We start from the raw sequence: 20,758 nt of genomic DNA on the forward strand, positions 1-20,758 counted from the left end.
TTGTGCAAGAGAGCATCCACACTGCATGGATGCTCTTGCACAAGAAAGTTCTGATTGCCATTCACAGAATGGCCATTAGAGCACCCGTGCTTTTTCTGATAGTCTCTTTTTGCACAGGAAACCCCCATTGAGCATCCACACACACCTTTTTGCACAAGAGTTCTTGTGTATAAAGGAGTTATTCCTCATAGAAAGAGGTATACCTGCACTGCAAAAAGCCCTCTGTTCTGCCATTTTACTGTAAATTTTCTAGCACAAAAACACGCTTGAGGTGTGGACGCTTTGCAGGTTTTTGCACAAGAACCCTGTAGTATAGACCTAGCCAGAGATAAAATGGGCTGAGCTGCCTCTTCTCTGAATGCTGACTTTATGGGGACTGAGGTCCTGATCCTGTGAATATTTACACAGGTGAGTTGCCTGCTGACTTCATTGAAACTGCTCACAGCTGTGAAGTTCAGTTTAAGGGCTTTGCTTTCCCAGGGTCCAGATTCTTGAAGATCGCTTTTTTTATGCTTTGTTCTCCACTAATATAATGTTTCTTTTCAAAATGATATTGAAGCAGCATAGATGTATTTAGATATCTAACAAAAAGGGGCATCCGGAAGTACTTTTTCTAGACTATAGGTTTGAGATTTTGAAAGTAGATTAGGGGATGCTGTGGAGCTAAATCCCCTAATCACCTTTGAAAAGTCTCAATGTAGGCACCTTTAACACAATTCTTAATTAAAATTTAATGATGCAAACCTTAGTAGTTTCCCCCAAATCAGAAAATAATGTAATCAGCCAGCCAAGCAATCAAACAACACCCTGCCACTATATAACCACAACTACAAATTCTGGCCTTTATTCTCCTCTCGGGGAAGGAGGGAGACTTTGCAGAATACCCTGAAGGACAACAGTTTCTTGCACTTACCATTCAGGGGAAGGTCTATTGGCATCCTCTCACAGAGAATTGTCTGCCAGCTGCCCCTACTTTTATATTGAGGCAGCTCCATCTCAGGCACTAATCACAGCTGCTGCAGTATGCTACAGGGAGACAAGCAGCCTCTGAAGTAGGATGTCCATCACAGGTGAAAGTAAGCAGGTGCACAGCTCTGGCAAGAGCTGGCTGAGCTGCAACAAAAGCCAGCAGGGAGCTATTTGAAAAGCTGGCAGGGACCTAGGCTGCAACAGAACAATACCTCTAAGAAATTGTAAGTTACTTTCACCACTGATGCTCATGTTCTTTTTTGACTCTCACCATCTGTGATTCCAAACCTTGTCCATCTTGGTTGCATAAAGCAAGTGGAGCAGCTGTGGGAGCCATTCGTTATTGTTGGCAATAGGAATTATTTAATGTCTGTTTAATGAGGAAATTTACTATCCTCAAACATGCAGAGGCTGTCCCTCCTCAAGGACCCATTCATTGACACTGGTGTGAGTGCCAGGTATCCCAAAGTCTAACTTATTCCTTTGCCAATAAAGCGATTGAGCAGGTAGTGGCTATTCACTTCCAGTTGCGCTTGTACTCCAATGACATCCTGGGTTGATTCCATGGCCATGTCTACATTCTGAGATAAATTCACATTTATTAAAGTTGATTTTTTTAACACCCGATTTTGTAAAGTCGAAGGTGCATGTCCCCACCGTGCGCAAGAATTCACTGTAGTGCATCCCTAGTAGGGTGGCTACTGTCAGTTTTGACAGAGATGCACTGTGGGCAGCTATTCCACAGTTCCTGCTGCCTCTTTGCATTCTGGATTATGTTCTCAGTGCCTGATGGGACCAAAAGAGTGCAGTGGGTAGTGCTGGGTACATGTTGTCATCATCCTATGATGCACTCATCTCCTCCCTCTCCCTCCTGCTTCAAAGCAATGGCAAACAACCATTTCATGCCCTTTTTCCTATGGTTATCCATGCAGATGCTATAGCAGGGCAACTCCATTCAGCAGCAAAGTGCTATGGCAATCCTAGCAAACATCTTGCACCTTTTTGCTGCAGTTTGTCCAGTCCCTAGCCTGCGGGAATGAGGAAGAATCTGAGGAGGCCATGAACAGACATTTGTGTAAAGCACTTGAGTTGGGCAATTGGCAGATGCTGGCGGCTTTCAATCCTTTTGACACAGGATTCGGGAGCTGTGAGACAAGCACAAACTGGTGGGACTGCATAGTTATTCAGCTATGGGATGATCAGCAGTGGCCACAAAACTTTCACATGTGTAAGACCACTTTCATGGAACTTTGTGAATTGCTTTCCCCAAAGGGCACCATTTCAGGAGGGTAGGAGAGCAGCAACCATGTGCTCCGGGGCATAGCTTGCTTTTCATCCCGTTACCCAAACTATCAGGGAGTGAAGGGAAAATACTTGCATTCTGTGCATGCCTCTCACACCTGGCTGGTGGGGGAATGGGATAAAAAGCAAGCTGCATCCCAGAGTGCATGGCTGCTGCCCCCCCCCCCCCCCAAAATGGTGCCCTTGCTTTCCCTCATCCTGAAGTGCAGCGATACCAGAATGATACCTGCTCTGACAGTTGAGAAGTGAGTAGCAATAGCCCTGTGGAAACTTGCAACATGACACAGCAACCAGTGAGTTAGGAGTCAGTTCATAGTGAGGAAATCCATGGTGGATACTGCTGTGGTCCAAGTAGCCAAAGCAATCGATTCCTTCCTTCTAGGAAGAGCAGTGACTCTGGGAAACATATGCAGCACATAGTGGATGGCTTTCCGCAATGTGGGTCTCTAACTGTGGATGGAGCGATAGATAGAAGGCACCAGATCACCTTGCCAAAGAGTACATAAACCACAAGGGTTACTTCTTGATGGTGTTGCAGGCACTGGTGGATCACAATGGCTATTTTACTGAACTCAGCGTGGGATGATCAGGAAAGGTGCATGATGCATGTGCATCTTTAGGAACTCTGGTCTCTTCAGAAAACTTCAAGATGAAACTTTCTTCCCAACCCAGAAAATTAACATTGGAGGCACTGAAATGCCAATAGTGATCCTTGGCGACCCAGCCTACCTCTTGCTTTTGTGGCTCATGAAGCCATATACAGGCATGCTGGACCGTAGTAAGGAGCATCAGGGGGTAGCCGAGTTAGTCTGCTACAGAAAAAACAACAAATGGACTGGTAGCACTTTATAGTAAGGGGGGAAATATTATACTGGGGGCAAGGGGCTGAGGCACAGCACCTAGCCACTAATTATGAGCAGCCAGACACCAGGGCAATAAAGCAAGCACCTTGAGGGTCACTGCAAATCAGGGAGGCTTTGAAAAACAGCTTTGTGAATGGCCAGACATCAATATGAAAATCATGCATGTTGCTCTAAATAAGGTGCTCCCTGCATTAAGTGTGCTTGCCTGTAAACCCTCCCTTCACCTATGAAACACAAGCAATAAACATACAGTTGCTGAGAAACCATGCATTGTTAAAGGGAAAGCAAGGAAGTAGGGATAGAAAAGGAGTTCAGGGCGAGAGCTTTGGGGAGGATAAGGGAAAGTGGCATATTGCACTAATGTGAGAATGACAGCCTTTTGTTCCAGGGCACATCCATGGAGACTGAGTGTGAGGCTGCCCTTTACTCTCCTCCCCACCCCCCACGTTCTAGGGCATGTGGGAGAGGAGAGTGTGGAACTTGCTGAGAAAGGAATGTGGGTGAGCATGGACCAGAGGGGGTGTCTGAGCATCTGGCTCTCCTCTGAGTCTACTAGGCACATCATCAGCTCTGCCATCACCCTCAAGATGTTCTCCTGTGTCCTCACTTTGCATTCCCTGCACACTTTCCTGTCCTCACGCTCCACTGGCATCTCCAGCAGCTGCATTTTCCTCCATTCATTTAATTGTGCACTATCCAAGTGGGCGGATCGCATTCACTCATTGCACATTATCCCTTTTATGTTTTTCACCTTCTGATCTATGCTAGCTGAAGAGCTGGAGGAGCCGGACCCAGGGGAATGGGCAGCAGGCTCACTGTTGCACCCATTGTAATGAAAAATTAAGGGCAAAATTTACAGGAGATACATTGTAGAATGCAGAACCTAATCTCTCAGCATACAGGGACATCTGTTCAAGACAATAGGCACGTGTTGTTTACAAGGCCAAAGTTATGCTTTTAAGCACCCACTATGCAGCAGGTACATCACAGACATGTGGGAGCAGTTGGACTTGGTCTGGTGACAGGCCTGGTAAGGGAGAGGTCTGGGCTTGCTCTTGTGCTTCCCCTTTGAAAGCATGTGTGACACACAGTGCTTGCAAATAGCAGCTCTTGAAGCTAGCAAGAGTCTGCATTTGCAAAAAGGGGCCATGGTGGTGTGGCAGCAGGGCCATGTAGGAGCTTGCGTGGTGACCATTTGTCTGGCATCCTTCTCCCCTGTTTGCCAGGGGAGTGCACATTTCCCTTCCCATAGGAGCCTGCAGGCAGGAAGGGACAGAGGGTCTTGATGTGGCAGAAGGACAGGGGCTCACACGGACACTGAGGAGCCTGCGGGCAGGAGGCAGAGGGAGTCGGGTGTGACAGCAGGGAAGAGGCTCATACAATGCTTGATTGAGGATGAACAAACAGAGGTTTACTGCTGTGGTATCCGTTACATATGTAGCTTCCCCTGCTTCATCCAGGTTGCCACACATGGTAGCAGTCTTCTCCGCATCACAGAGTGATAGGGAGCGGATGCTGAGATAATGGGGCCAGAAACCTGGACATTGTGCTCAATGCTTTGTGCTGCGATGACGCCAGACCACTTACTGCTGGCTTGGCATGGAAAGGGGTCCCACCGTGGAGGACAGAATAAGACAGGCCTCCTCAGAAACCTTGTGAGAAGGATGAAAGAGTAACTCTAGGAGAACTTTATGTGCAGGGAGGATTCCCACTCTGTCTCCAGACAGGTTAACAAGCTATTCCAACCCCCTACCCAGTGTACCCACAGTGGCTGCCACAGATCACACCCAAGTGCTTTAACCCACTTGTAGCATGATTAAAAATGTGAACTTAACAGAAGTGCCCCTCCCCACTATCAGGGCCCAGCAACGAGATGCCCTGGGATAAAGGAATTGTCTCCAAAGTTATTCAAAGGTCCTTCTGTAGGTGAGGCCGGATGCTCCGCTTGCCTGCTGACTGCTCTTCCTCATCCACACTGTGCTACATGCTGTTGTCCAAAGTTGCCTGAATTGTCGCTTGGGAGACATCCACAGACTCTTCTGGGAAACTGTTTGGATCCTCCTACTAAAGTACCATGCAGCTGTTCATACAAGCATCATGTTTGCGGCACAGACCTAGACCATCTGTTTGCCTCCTTTGTCTTCTGGTACACTTGCCTCAGCTCCTTTATTTTCACCCAGCACTGCTGGGCATCCCAGGTGTACCCTTTTCCACCACACCCAGTGCAATCTGTGTCTGCACTACCTTTAAGTTGACCATTCGAGGTCAAGTGTACTGAAATTGACTAATGGCTCTTGAAGTCAATGGAACAGGGTTGATGGTGTGGACTCATTTAGAATATCAACCTAATGTGGTTAAGTTTGACCTAAACTCCTAGTGTAGGCTAGGCCCATGAGCTACAACTTTTCTTTGACGGTGAGACCACACTGGTCAGGGACATGAATGTTTATTTGTTTTCGATTGGATATAGCTCACCTGTTGTGGGGAAATTGACTTCTCAGTAATTTGTGGAACAGATGACTGTGGGTTATTGCTTCAGCAAAAGAAGGTGTTTGCTGGTGTCTGAAATGGCCATCCACTGATTTGAGCCATTAATAAAAAACAGGGACTGTTCTGTGATGAGGGATATTCATGTGTTATTCACCAAAGGTCTGGTAAATGGTATCCCCCACCAGTGTTCACCATATAAATGAGACCTCCTGCCAACATTCTGGTGAGTGTCTTGTGTCTCACAGACCCTGGAAATTTAGTCCCTGCCCTAGAGAAATGCTTGGATGATATCACTAGAAGGATGATGCATCAGAACTGACTTGTTTTCAAGTCCTGGGGAGTCAGTACTTATTGTAATAGGGTGCTTCTTTCTTCCTTTGTGTCCCTGCTATTAAAGGGACTTGATCTGGAATCAGGAATAATGTTTAAAACACTGGCTCTATCTTTGCCCCTGAAGCTATGTGTGAGACGTTGTGTTTGTCCTGGTCGCATCTTTATTTATCCTGCAATGACCTTGCAGGCCCTCATGCTCCCGTGTGGTTTATTATTGTAATCCCATCTGAGTGGAGCTCTCAGCAGGGATTCTCCACCATTCACAATTTGTTCAGCCTCTGGAAACATGTTTGCTCACCCGTTTGGACAACCAGGATCAAATTTCATCGACCATGCATTCTTTATACTAGCTGTACATAGATGCAGCTTAATTTTAAACTGGCACTCCTGGGTTTTAAAGCCCTCAGTGGTGTAGACTTGAGTTACATGCAAAACCATTCCCCGAAGCCTCATCCCGACAGGTATCTGATCACACATACCACCTGCTGTGTGGTAATCACTCTGTTAATCTTGCTTTTTATCTGCCATGGTGGCTTGACTGCATTGGATCCAACAAGTGGAATATTCTTCCCCTACATCTGAGTACATCGCATCCTACTTTTACAGCTTTCGCCCTGACGTTGACTTTTAACATAAAACTAATGTTGAACACATATTCATTTCCTTCAAATGCCCTCCTATCCTGAGCTTGGCCCTTTTGTCAGTAGCAGACTTCTCAGTTTGCTTTATTAATTGCACATTTTAAGCAGGCATTTTTTCTCTAGAGTTTTCTTGCATGTTGGGATGACTTAACGCAAACGAAAGAGCATCCTGGGTAGATTTATTATTAATTCCTCTTCTTCTATCTCTCAGCTTCTGTGTGGACCAGGCAAAACACTGTTCAAAGCAACTTGGTGATCTGGTACAGTTTGTCTCCTCTAGTAAATAGATGCTTTTTTAAATTCCGCTGAAACAATTGATTTTTGCTGCACAGCCATTTGCTTTGGAATGTCAAAATTGCCCTCTCAGGGTACGTCTACACTGCGCAGCTATTTCAAGATACTAGAAGTATCCCAAAATAGCTACCCCATGTCTACACGAGCTGCCTGTTATTTTGAAATATTTTTCAAAATAATGGGTGTGCTATTTCACCACCCTGGGAAAACCTGGTTGCATGAGGGATAAGGGATGGCTCGAAATAGCACATTATTTTTAAATTCGGTGCTGTGTAGATGCGCCAAATTTCAAAATAAGCTATTTTGAAATAGTTTTGAAATAAGATACGCAATTTGCATAGAGCAAATTGGATCTCTTATTTCGAGTTTAGGGTGCTGTGTAGACACACCCTCAGAGACTTTGTACTATTCTGCCATGTGTCCTGTGGATCAAGATGATTCATAGTGTTCTCCATCCAGGCTCCAAGTCCTAAGGGTGGAAAAACTCAGCAATGTCAGTTGGCCCCATGTCCCATTAGAAAAGTTTGTTGGGGGCCAGGCAATGACCTTTCCACCTAAGTCATCCACATATTTCTTCTTTTCTTTGTCTAAGCCAGAAATTGGACTAGGTAGTCAAGTGGAATCAAAGAGTTTTGCTTACTTACTTCAGGGCTGAACTTGGTTTCTTTTAGTGTCAACCTTTCTTCAAAGGTGAGACAATACTGGTCAGGGACAGGAATGTTTAATGGTTTTTGATTGGATACAGCTAGCCAATTGGGGAAAAGGTGACTTCTCAGTAATTTATGGATCAAATGAATGGGTTATTGCCTCAGTTTTTGTAACTTTTGATGGGAGCCAGTATCTCTGCCAATGACTTAAATTTCAGCACAACCTTCTGAAATGTCTGCACTGCATCCTATCCAAGCTTCTCCTTAACTGGTGTGCAGTATCCAATCCACTGCATCAGGGGGGCTGGAACAATTTGTTTTGGGGTGGGGCGAGAGCCATTAAACCAAACTGTAAGCCCAAGGAAGGATGGAACCACTTGGAGCTAGAGGATGTGACTGGACTCTAGAACCCCAAGTTTGAGCTTTCCTGCACTGCAGTAGGTCATGAAGTAAGAGAGAGCCAGCTGCGGCTCAGAAGTGAGAGGCTTTTGGCAGAGCTGGGTGAGACCCCGGGACTGTCACACCCAGGACGCGGACACTCAGGCTTAAAGTGCATTGGCAGCAGGGTTGCCAGTTTTGGCTGGATGCATTCCTGGAGGTTTCATCACATGATTGTCTTTAATTAAAAAGGAATCTTTAATTCCTGGAGACTGCGAGACAATCCTAGAGGGTTGGCAACCCTTTCTGGCAGAGCAGCAGTGCTCAGTACTAATGGGGGCTGGTGGGAGAGCTGCCACAAAAACCTGACATAGAATGCCCACCTTGTACTGCCCTCTCTTGTAGCGACATAATTCCAGTCTTTCCCTACATAAGAATGGCAATACTGGGTCAGGCCAAAGGTCCATCTAGCCCAGTATCCTGGCTACCAGCAATGGCTATGCCAGATATCCAGAGGGAGTGACCAGAAACAGGTAATGATCAAGTGATTCCTCTGCTGTCATCCATTTTCAGCCCCTGACAAACAGAGACTAGGGACACCATTCCTACCCATCCTGGCTAATAGCCAGGGCTCGACAAATTATACAAACTACTTGGCCATGGCGAGTAGATTGTAACCCAGAAGAGCTGGATTTGGGCGATCTGCGCATGTGCAGATCGCCGGACAACACAGCTGGCGAGTGGGGCTTGCCGCGGTTCAGCGAGCCCTGCTAATAGCCATTGATGGACCTAACCTTCATGAATGTATCGAGTTTTTTTTTGAACCCTCTTAAAGTCCTGGTCTTCACAACATCCTCTGGCAAGGAGTTCCACAGGTTGACTGTGCACTGCATGAAGAAAAACTTCCTTTTGTTTTAAACCTGTTACCTATTAATTTCATTTGGTGACCCCTAGTTCTTATGTCATAGGGACAAGTAAATAACTTTTCCTTATTCACTTTCTCCATACCTGTCATGATTTTATAGATCTCTATCATACCCCCCTTAGTTTCCTCTTTTCGAAGCTGAAAAGTCCAAGTCTTTTTAATCTCTCTTCATGTAGGAACCATTCCAAACCCCCTAATCATTTTTGTTGCCCTTTTCTGAACCTTTTCCAGTGCCAATATATCTTTTTTGAGATGAGGCGACCACGGCTGAAAGCAATATCCCTAGCAGCTGAGTGTCCCTCACACTAAGTTATCTGGGGGAGGATTTTGCTCACTATAGAGAAATATCACCACAGATTAGAGGATCTTTCATTCAAATAGCATGAGGGTGTGATTTTTTTTTTTACAAAAGAGGAAAATTTTCAAAATACAAAGGAGGGTGGATGGCTCAGAGGATGGGAGAGGAGATTTTCCACAGCGGACCACTAGCATGGGTAGTGGGTGAAGGTAAGGCTGGGGGAGACAAGCCCCCAGTTCCCCCCTTCTGCCCAAGGCCCCACCCCCACAGGAATCAAGCCTCCCCCGACCAGAGGGCAAGCCTCCAGTCCCCCATAGGAGCTTTCCTGGCCCCAGAGCATGGGGAGGGCAAGTGATGCACATTCCCAGCCTCCCCGCATCACAGGGAAGGTTTATTGCCCTAGCCTTCCCTGCCTCAGCACAGCTGAAGCCCAGGAGCTTGCTGAAGGGTGTATTCTGGAGGGGAAGTGTCGGCGGGGCTATGCCTGGCAGTTTGGGAAGGCCATGCCTTCCCCACCTCTTATACCCGCCACCCATGACCACTAGTGACTCAGTTCAGTGACTGTAAAATGAGTCAATGAAAGAAGAGTAAGTCAGTGCACGCTAGGGAACTTTCAGAGCATGTTAGCTGGGTCCACATGACCAGTTAGCATGCGGCACACTAGTATGCTGTGTACGTACACCCCAGCTTGCCATGCATGAACAATCCACGCACCCGAAGGTACGTGTCCACATGGCAAAAGTTGCATAACTACTGGCACCAATACTCAGCACAGAAGCCTATAACAGAGAGCCTTTCCCATAAAGGCGCGAGTGCCTAAAGCGAGCCAATCCTGCTTATAAATGAGCCATTCCTGGGCTGGATCAGGTAGTCCCACTATCAGAGCAGCAGGCAGCTGCAATGAGGAAGCAGCTAGAGAGAGAGAGAAGCTGAAGTAGGAACACCAAGGCTGTGTCTACACTGGACACCTTTTCCGGAAAAGGGATGCAGATGAGACAAGTCGGAATTGCAAATGAAGCGGGGGATTTAAATATCCGCCGCTTCATTTGCATGAACATGGCTGCCGTTTTTTTCCGGCTCGGGGCTTTGCCGGAGAAAAGCGCCAGTCTAGACGGGATCTTTCGGAAAATAAAGTCTTTTCCAAAAGGTCCCTTATTCCTGATTTTAAGAGGAATAAGGGACCTTTCGGAAAAGGCTTTATTTTCCGAAAGATCCCGTCTAGACTGGCGCTTTTCTCTGGCAAAGCCCTGAGCCGGAAAAAAGCGGCAGCCATGTTTATACAAATGAAGCGGGGGATATTTAAATCCCCCGCTTCATTTGCAATTCCAACTTGTCTCATCTGCATCCCTTTTCCGGAAAAGGGGTCCAGTGTAGACACAGCCCAAGAGAGTTGCTGAGATTGCCAGAGGCAGGAAACTGGAAGAGACACACTACAGCCAGTACTCAACACCAGCAGGGTAATGTTTTCAGGCTTTGTTTGCTGTACTAATAAAATAAAAGAAGACTAAAAGCCCGACCAGAAGCTGGTAAGATGGCCCCTTTGATGTGGAAGTTATGGGAGAATCCTAAAAAGGGAAGGAATCTTTAGCAGGGCACCTTGGGCCAGGAGGTGGTGCCTGGAAGACAGCTGACTCTGAACTTCCTCTGTATTTTGGGGGGCACTCATGGTAGGACAGTTTGTGGGGAATCACCCGCTGGCACTGTTTGCCCCAGTGTTATGGCTACAGTTTGCTTACCAAGGGCACCAATCACACTCCTTTCCCCAGGACTAAAGAAACACCTCACCAAGTTGGGTGCTAAGGGAGGCCTTCTGCCTCACTGCTTCAGCAAGTGGAGAACCCGGCCTAATTAATCAAAGTGCTCCTGTCACAGCAGCCAGGGGAGGGAGAATTACAGTTAATTCCCAACAGCAGGTCTCTGAAGAGCTCCAGGGTGGTGTGCCTGATGTCAGCAGCAGCGTGACTGCTTCACCTAATCCCTTCCCTTGATCACTGGGCACCGCACGGCGTGGGTGTTCAGTTTCAGCTCAGCTCTCTTGGACAGGGAGGAAAGGGAAACCGAGGTGTTTTCTGGAGGCGGAGGCGCTCCTTTAGTCTAATAAGAAGCAGGTACGGCTTTCGCCTCTGTAAGCAGCAAATGCTCCCCTCAGACTTCCTCCTGCAACGATCAGCACAGCACTTCAGAAGGCCCAGAGTGGCGCTGCTGGGGCTAGTGGCTCCGCAGCCCCAGTGAGGAGCTGCTGTGATCAGCACATTGAACACTAAGCTTGGCCTGTCTCTAATCGTCAAGGGCTGTGTGTAGTCTAGAGGCCTGTAATCAGCACCTGTGAGGCTGCAGCTCTTCATCTAAAACCATGACTGGTCTCCACGGGCTTGGCCTGCTATCCCCTCCCCGCCTGGCCTGGCCTGGCCTGGCCTAAATGGAACCATACTGCACATGAGCAACATTAACTACTCCCAGCAGCACGTCCTGGGCACCCGCCTCCCCTTCCTCCAAGCTGTTGAAAGCGAGCAGATCTTCCGCAGGGAACCCTGGGCTCTGCGAGCAACTTTGCCTGCTGCTGGGGAGAGGAATCACCTGCACCTCCTGCCTGAGGCAGAAGAAATTCCTTTCACACCTGTCCGTGCCAAAAACTAAGTAGCTTCGCTTCAGTAAAAGCATGCCTCCTCCCTCTCCCTGAGCTCACGTGGCAGCTGGCTTCCCCACAGCTCTGCACGCACATGGCCATCCCTTGTGAGCTGCCACCCCCTAGGAAACAAAGAGAGTGGGCGGGGAACATGCGCAAGCTTGCTAGGGCCAGAGTGTCACCAGCCCTGCACTTCCTTGCGAGGCACAAGCAGGGAGATCCAGAGCCGCAGCTGCTTTTCTTCAGTGGTTATGAAACATCTGGGTGCCCGAGGAGAGCCACACTTACGAAGTGCCAAAGGTGAATTCCCACAAGGAGCCCTTTGCGTGTAGCAACCCTGCGAGTGACCAGGACTTGGAAGCTACACTGCATGCACTAAATCAGCGATACTCAGCCCTCGGCACTCCAGAGTCGAATGAGTGATCCACACTTCTCGAAAGAGCCACAGTAGCATGAATTCATGGTTTCATTTGCTGTAGTGCTATTCATATTTTAAAAATATGACCTGAAAATAGTTTATATAATTCTCTGCAAAATGACCGAGTATTATTTTATCAACTACAATTGGTTAACCACACAGTAAAAGCAATGTGCATTAGACTGCTTAATAACTAAATCACATACTGTTTTAATATGTGGTGCAAAGAGCCACACCCAGCACAAGCCCTAAATTGAGTCTTTTTTTTTCTGCGCTACGCAGTTAAGCTGCCTTACTTTGACCTATATTGACCTAACTAAAACAGCGGGTGTTGTGTGGACACTGCATTACTTAAATCAGCTGTTGGCTGTCATTCTTGTCAATTTGACAGCTTCAGCGTAGAACCATGAATTTAACAAGAAAGTCCTCCCTGTCCCAGCCAGGCTGTTCTCCAAGGCTCCTGCCTCCTTACTGGGAGCAGAGCAGAAAACTGGAAGGGCTGCTGGGCTTCCATTGGGAACCGGAAGCCGAGGGAAGGGCAGATGTGTGGTGGGGAGCAGGGAGCCAGAAGCCTGTGGGGTAACGGGGCCCCTTGTAGGGAGCCGCTAGCAGAGCTGAGACTAGGTTCTCAGCGCCCGATGCTGCCTCTCTTAGGTTGGTGGAAGTGCCTCTGAGGTGGTTAGAAGTTGACCTGATATAAGTCGACTTAAGTTTTTAGAGTAGGCACATCCACTATGTTTAAAAGGAGAACGGAAAGAATAAAAAATCTTAGAGGGAACAGCACAAGTCTTCTGAGTGAGGAGGCAAGAAGGGCAGGTCTTTGTACTCCCTCTAAAAATAAGTGAGGCTGTGCGTGAAATTATTGAGATTTTATGTTACAGCAGATGCACACTAGGGAGCGGTACTATTTATTTTTCTGGGCCAACTTCTGTGGATGAAAGACAGACTTCTGAGTTCTTCTTTATGTCTCCTGGCAGCAGCCATTTCTGAAGCACCTTTCACCCCTACCCATCCCAAAGCACTTTACCGACCGGATCGCTCCACCACCCCTGAAATGTAGAGGGGCATCTGGGGTAATGTGCCCTGTGGCAATACAATTGAGAAGAGAAAGGAAAGAATGCTGTGATTGAAACTGTGTCTTGTGTGGGGGGACGGAGAATGTATATCAGAAGTAATTACCTAAAGTGGAATTTGGATAGGATGGGGTAACACCTTTCCTCATATGGAAAGCACCTTCTTATGACCCCATGGTCAGGGCCTCCATGTTTAGCTCTCCAAAGAAAGATGGATTGCCCTGCCATCACACTCTGAAATATTGGTTCCGTACTGACTTGCATGAGACACTAACCCCATTGGTGGCACCATGCATTGCCCTGGGGACTCCTCTTCATGTTCTGGCACAGTTCAGCTTCTGAAAACTGGTGCAGTCACCCACCCACACTCAATGCAATCAGGGATTTCTGGTTCTGTTTTTCCAGGTTTGCTGATCAAGCAGTATTGGATGTTCAGTTCTACCAACCCATGGCTAACTATCCCTTCCCAGCATCTGCAGGTAGGGTACCAGTGATGCTTAGTTAGTAGTCACTGCAGACAGATGTAATCTATCGGAGTATGAGTTATTCAGGGTTCCGTTAACATTAAATGTTTTCCCTTTTTCCAGTGTTCCACCTAGCTTTTTCCATCCACGTGTGGAATAAATTTTGTTATGTGTACCTAGCCATGTGCGGATGTGCACCAATAGAAACACATGCTGCCGGCTGTGGGCACTCTGCTAATCAGCTGGATGACACCTGAAACTCTCCTGGTGGCTGCCCAAGCCTTCAGCTTATAGAAAACTCTTCTCTCTTCTAAGCATGAGGCAGTCATGATGAGAATCGTGTTTGAGAGGCTCCTCTTCCAGATCTGAGTGAGCTTCATTTAGGAGTTCCTTTCATCAGGTACCTAACAGCCTGTTTTTAAAGGGTCTGCCCCAAGATCTTGTAACTCTTCATCCTTAGGAATTAGTTTATGGGCTGGCCCACACGTATAGCATCACATGTACAATGACATTTGCATCTTCATGTTGTGTTACAGCCTGATATTGCTCTATAATCAATGAATATATAGCTCAGCTAAGAACCCTGTTTATAAGTTTTAGAAAGTGTCAAGGAAACTTCCTGTGAAAGATCACCATGTAAATGCCTTTTTCAGCTCTCCAGCCATCCACAAACATTTTATCTAGCCTGAAATTCACCACCAGGGACTCTGACACCTTGCCTCCAGAGACTGTTACTGCTTGCTTTCCATTATTATTACATTTTCATCATGTCATCACCTGAACTTCTCTCTCTTTAATCATTACTTGTCTTGCTGTTTTCAGAACACAAGAGTTCCGTTTTTTCCCCAGTGTTCCTTGTAAAACTTTGAATCACAGCTCCTGGGAGGTTCTCCTTTCTTGACGCTGCAGATTTAGCACCATCTTTTTCTCCTCATATTGCCTTCTAATCCCCCTAGATTTACTGAGGTTTTTATTTCTTGTAGCTTTTTCCTGAAGATGGAAACCAAAATTCCCTCAGTATTCCAGGCCAAGTCACACTAGTTCTATGGAGCGACATGTACCAGTGTTTTTTATAGATGATCTCAGTAGACATCTTAAAACAGCACTGGATTGTTGGTTGAGACATACCAGGGCACAATTCAGAGTAGGGGGAGAGGGCGTGTGTGGGATGTGGGGGGGGGGGGTGTGGTGGTCTATGTCACCCTTGCTCTGCAACCTTACAATGACTTGCTGTAGGAGCTCCCACCTGGTCTACTTACAAACAGGCTCCCAGCATGCAAGCCACACCCTAAGGTTCCTGGTATAATTGCAGCTTGCCAGCTCTACCCTGGCTCTCCTCCAGCCTTGCTTATACTGCTGGGTAACCCCAACATCCCACCAGAAGCATATGTCCTGGACTGCCCAACTCTGTGCTGGGCTGTACAAAATATATTAAGTCTGTTATTTCTTTAATACACCATTTTATTATTTTAAAATAAGAGTACTCAGACTCTCAGATTTAAAAACATTGGATTAGGTAACAGTAAATCAAGCTTATTAACTCCATAGAGTTTGATTTTTATGCCTTATTACTTGTACTCCCTTAATCTGAAATGGTTACAAAGTAATGCTGCCAATTTACAGTTGGACATATTCCTGGGGATTTCATCACATGACAATCTTTAAAGATTCATTTTTAATTCCTGGAGACTCCAGGACAATCCCCAGAGGGTTGAAAACATAGTTACAAGACAAAAACAGAGAAAATGTTGATTAGAGCCTAACTTAACTATTAGTTTCAAGCAAAATTTCTCACCATGCACTTCCAGCAAGGTTACCAACCACATTCTTCAGGTCAGGACCCTACCCCCCAAAGTCCAGCAGGTATTTCCTTTTATCTTCTCAGATGCAGACACTGCAATGGGCAGGGGGAAAGAAGGGTGTCTTGGGATAGCAGCCCCTGCTTTTTCTAGTCCTTCGCCTTCCCTTTAAGAAGCATTTCCAGATTAATTAAAGTTTGTCATATGATAAAACCTCCAGTAGGGATGTTAAAATGCATTTGTTTAGGTAAACATGTAACCGCTGATGTTTATTGATGGGGCACAGGTGGCTTCCTGGGAGCCAGCCCAAAAGCTAGCTCTCTGTGAACACTGGCTACCATCTGCCCTCCCACATGCTGCTGCCTCTGTATCAGAGGCAGCAGTCGGGGAGGGAGGGCTGCATGTAACCGTGAATGTTAACCAATGAGCCCAATATCGTACAAACATAGTTATAACTGCGTAGGGTGTGAACACAAGAGTATATTCTGGCACACATTCTGGAAAGAAATTACACAAGCAACTAAACAGGATGAGAATTTATAAAAGATTATTACAGCTTGTGGGTGAAATTATTACACGTCTGTGGGGTAGAATACGTCCCTCCCCTGCAACCCTGCTGGGCATGCTCCCAGTGCAGCCCAGGTATAAAAGCCCGCAGTGCAGCTCAGTTGGGGCTGTCCTTGGGAGAGGAAGGAGCTCCGGCCTGAGCACCAGAGCCGCAGCTGCTATCGCCGGACCAGACGACCCAGCCCTCAGGCCGATCTCTACCGCCTCGCCGGCCACGACTCGCAACTAACCACTGTTGCCACATGCGCTGTTGCCACCGGACCAACCAACCCAGCTACCGATCTGCCTACGCAGGTGGGGTCCACAGTAGCCAGGGGGATGGGGGTAGGAAGCAGCACAGGGCGGGGCTCGGCGCATTTTGGGGAGAGCTCCCCACCGAGCCAGTGGTGGGAACTGCCCACCACTGATAGGGCCCTGGGCTGGGGCCTGGAGGAGAGGGAGTGCCTGGGCCCCCCTACCTACCTCCTCTTTGTAGCTCCCAGCCTCGGAGATGAGCAAGTCACTAGGCCTCCGGGCCTGCGGGACAGTGACTGGGCCCCTGGGCCTGCAGAACAGGGCCCGGGCCCTCAGGCTTGCCGGGTCATAGACACATCTGGAGTAAGGCAACCCAGGACAACTGGTGGAGAACATGGACACTGAGTGTCCCTCCCCCCCTCTCCCGACCCCTGACTGACAAAGGGGATAATACTATATATGGATAGCGAGGCAGAGGGTTCCGGCTAATTTTTTTTCTTCTCCGCGATTGTTCACACGTGTGGCCTTCGCCCTCTTCCTGTGCGTCCCCATAGAGGGCCAGTCCCCCACAAGAGAGAGCGCAGGGACCTAAGGAGATGTTAGGCCCGGGGCGGAAGCAATACCCCTTGGGGGGCCTGACCCCGGGAGGTGGCACGGAGGATACGGGAACAATGTTGGTGATGGCTAGACCCAGAGAAGAAGACGGGGTCAGGTGGGGGGGAGGGCAGGCCATTGGAGAAATAGGGCCAATCCTGGCCTAACACCATTGGGTATGCCAACCTTGGGGCCACCACCACAGTACACTGCTCTTTGTGAGGTCCTATAGCTGCTGCCCCGCCAATGCCATTTGTTCCTAACTTTTCAACCATAGCTACCCCCTTGACGGATCTGACCAAAAACCAACATCCCCGGCGGGTGGAATGGGCAACGGAGTGAGAAAGCTGGTCTCGTAAAAAATGCCCTAACCCAGGGACCGGTACTGGTCTAGCCGGATTTTTCCAAGCCATTCATCCTACAGATGGACGCCTCCGAGGTAGGCCTCAGCGTCAAGTTATCTCAAGAGGTAGAGGGTACGGAACACACTATTCTATACCTTAGCCGAAAGTTGCATCCCCGAGAGACCAAGTATTCCACCAAAGAGGCGGCAGCGCTGGTGGTGAAATGGGCTGTTGAGGCCTTTAGATATTATTTGCTGGGCACCTCCTTCTCATTAGTGATGGATCATGCCCCACTATGGTGGCTGCAAACTATACAAGACACCAACGCCCGAACTATACGTGGTATTTGTCGCTACAGCCGTATTCGTTTCAGGCCAGGGAAAGCCCACGCAAATGCGGATTTCTTTTCCCGAATAGATCTTGAGAAGGGTGATGAGAAGCCCACCAAGGGGACCCTTTTAAGGGGTGTGACAGGGCACACCAAGCCCGCACTGAACAAGGGGAAGTAGAGCATGCCTATGTGGTGGAATACACCCCTCCCCTGCGACCCTGCTGGGCATGCTCCCAGTGCAGCCCAGGTGTAAAAGCTCGCAGTGCAGCTCAGTTGGGGCTGTCCTCGGGAGAGGAAGGAGCTCCAGCCTGAGCACCAGAGCCGCAGCTGCTGCCCCCAGAGCTGCCGAACCAGCCGACCCTGCCCTCGGGCTGATCTCTACCACCTTGCTAGCCATGACTCGCAGCTCACCTAACCACCATCACTGCACGTGCTGTTGCCGCCTGACCAGCCAATGATGCGGGATCTGCACATGCTGGTGGGGTCCACGATAGCCAGGGGGATGGGATAGGAAGCAGCACAGGGCGGGGCACGGGGAGTGACCTGGTGGGCACGGCGCATTTCAGGGAGAGCTCCCCACTGAGCCAGTGGTGGGAACTGCTCACCACTGAGAGGGCCCTGGGCTGGGGCCCGGAGGAGAGGGAGGGCCCAGGCTCCCCTACCCTCTCCTTTTCTTTGTAGCTCCCAGCCTCGGAGCTGAGCAACCGTCACTAGGCCTCTGGGCCTGCGGGACAGTGATTGGGCCTCTGGGCCTGCAGAACAGGGCCCAGGCCCCTGGGTCAGAGAGTCCTGGAGTAAAGCAACCTGGGACACAGCTATTGAAAAGCTATAACAATAAAGTGATACTGAAGCCGTATAATCAATTTATTCACGGTTACCAATAATTGAAGGAATTTCAAAGTAAGGGTCTTTTTTTAGGGTTAACAGCAGAGATGCTAAAACACACACAAGGGACATTTAGGCATAGAAAAAATGTAAACAGGACAAAAGGTTATGTTTTGGCCACCAATGAACCAAAACATAGAGCATTATATAAAAGAATGTGACTCATGTAAAAAGATATAGAAGTGCTTAGTCTAGAAAACCTGATTTTAGAAAACTCAAGCTCTTGCTCTAAAGTAGGTTTACATCTATTTAAATATAAAAGACACATCTGTTACGGTTCTTGATTATTTCACTTACTAGAAAACATGCCAAACAAACCATTAATAAAATGAAATCAATTTTTGCAAGGCATGGCATACCCCATCCAGTAATAACTGATAATGGACCTTAGTTTCAGATTCAAAAGTTTAAAAGCATTGCCATAGCATGATTTCAAAGTAGGGATGTTAAGGATTAGTCAACTATCTGATAAGCAAATGCTTATTGGATAGTCGACAGGATAGTCAACCAGTTGCTTCCACCCCCTTTGCTACCTCTATCTGGCAGCAGGGGCCAGCCCCCTCTCGGGACTCACCAGGGGCAGGGAAAGTGGAGTAACCTGGCCCTGGCCTGCACTGCTCTGCTGGCTCCCAGTTGAGTCACTCAGAGGAAAGGCCTTGGGGGAAGGGTTGGAACTATTCCCTCACTCACCAGCTTCAGGGGGAAGCAGAGTGACATGGCTGGGAGCCGCACTCTGCTTCCCTCTGCCAGGGAGTGTGGGGGTCCAACCCCTGTTGCTAGTGCCAAACTCTGCCTGCCAATCCCCCAGGCCACACTGCTCATGGAAAGGGAGGCATGAGCATGGGAAGGAGGTGTAGCAGGGCAGGAACAGGTGGGGTGGTGCCTGGGGCAGATGGGAGGTTGTCCCAGGCCTCATACACTCCCCATGGGATGGCCCTACTAACAAATACTGATTTATATTTGGGATTACATTATAGACCATCACCATTATAAAGATTTATCACCTGCATATTTGTTATTTAACAGAAACATTACCTATGCTTGTTTAAAGAAAAGAATGAGTGTAATCAAACTGTATCAAAACATTTATTATGATACAAGAGCGCATAAACCTCCTTATTACAAATTGAATGACAAGTGTATATCTATATTGGTGGATGCTGGGCTCGGAAAACTGCCATAACAAAAGAGGTAGCACCTCAATTTTATGGTATGACTAATAATGGTCAAGTGTATGGACCAATTCAGACATTTGCTATTGTTACCTATGTTCCAGTGGTGTAGCCCAAAGGGGACACTGGGGTGGCCCCCGACTTCAGATGGATGGACAATGATGGGGGTGGGGGTGCAGGGGAGATTGGGCTACCTCCCACCAACCAGCCTTGGAGAGGATGGGATGGACATGCTGGTCAGGTGACACCGAGTCCCAGGGACATACCTGAAGAGTGGGATAGGGGAAGGGGGGTTATCCTGCTCCACCAGGCACTCCTGCAGGGAAGCTGGGTCTGGAAGCCTGCCTCACTGCACCAGCTACTGCTGAGGAACACAGAATTGGGAGACTTGTCTCACTCCTCCCCCAGACACTCCTGCCTGATGGGGGGCGTCCCTGGAGCAGAATTGGGGGCTTATAAGCCCCATATACCAATGGCGCTCTCCTGAAAGCATGCTGGGCAGGAGGAGCAGGACAAGTCCCTGATCGGGTTCCATTGCTGGAGCACCAGAAGAGTGGGGCGAGCCCCGTGCCTTGACCCCAAACCTTGGCAGAAGCACCAGACTGGCTGAGCAGAGCAGGCAGTAAGGCGGAAGCAAAGCAGAGATGGGGATAGGTGGGTCTGGACAATAAGTGGGTGAGCTATGGGCCACTCAGGCCCACCCATGGCTACACCACTGCTACACACCAGACTCAGCTGAAGGAAGAAATGATGTAGTGCAGCAGCAACAAGAGCAGCAAGAAAACAACATCACTTCTCGTAATCAGAACAACCTCAAGAATGCAGCAAATGCAGAATTTAGAAGGCCAGTGTCAAAGGCCTGTTCAGACACAATTCTGAACAAACTAAAAGACAGATGTGGTGTTACTGTGGATTTAGGAGCCTGAATAGGATTTTCAGGATGTGGGAGCTGACTGCAGGAGAGGACTGCTGGTCTTAGGTTAGACTGATGGATTGGCCTGAATTCAGATGCTCTGTATATACATGACCTAGGTCTCTAATAAAAAGCCTGTTAAGCTACTAGCAACAAATGAGTATTAAGACTAGTGGATTACTTGAATCCCAACTCTCC

This window comes from Pelodiscus sinensis, chromosome 1 (assembly GCF_049634645.1).
Source record: "Pelodiscus sinensis isolate JC-2024 chromosome 1, ASM4963464v1, whole genome shotgun sequence".
In the NCBI taxonomy this organism is placed as follows: Eukaryota; Metazoa; Chordata; order Testudines; family Trionychidae; genus Pelodiscus; species Pelodiscus sinensis.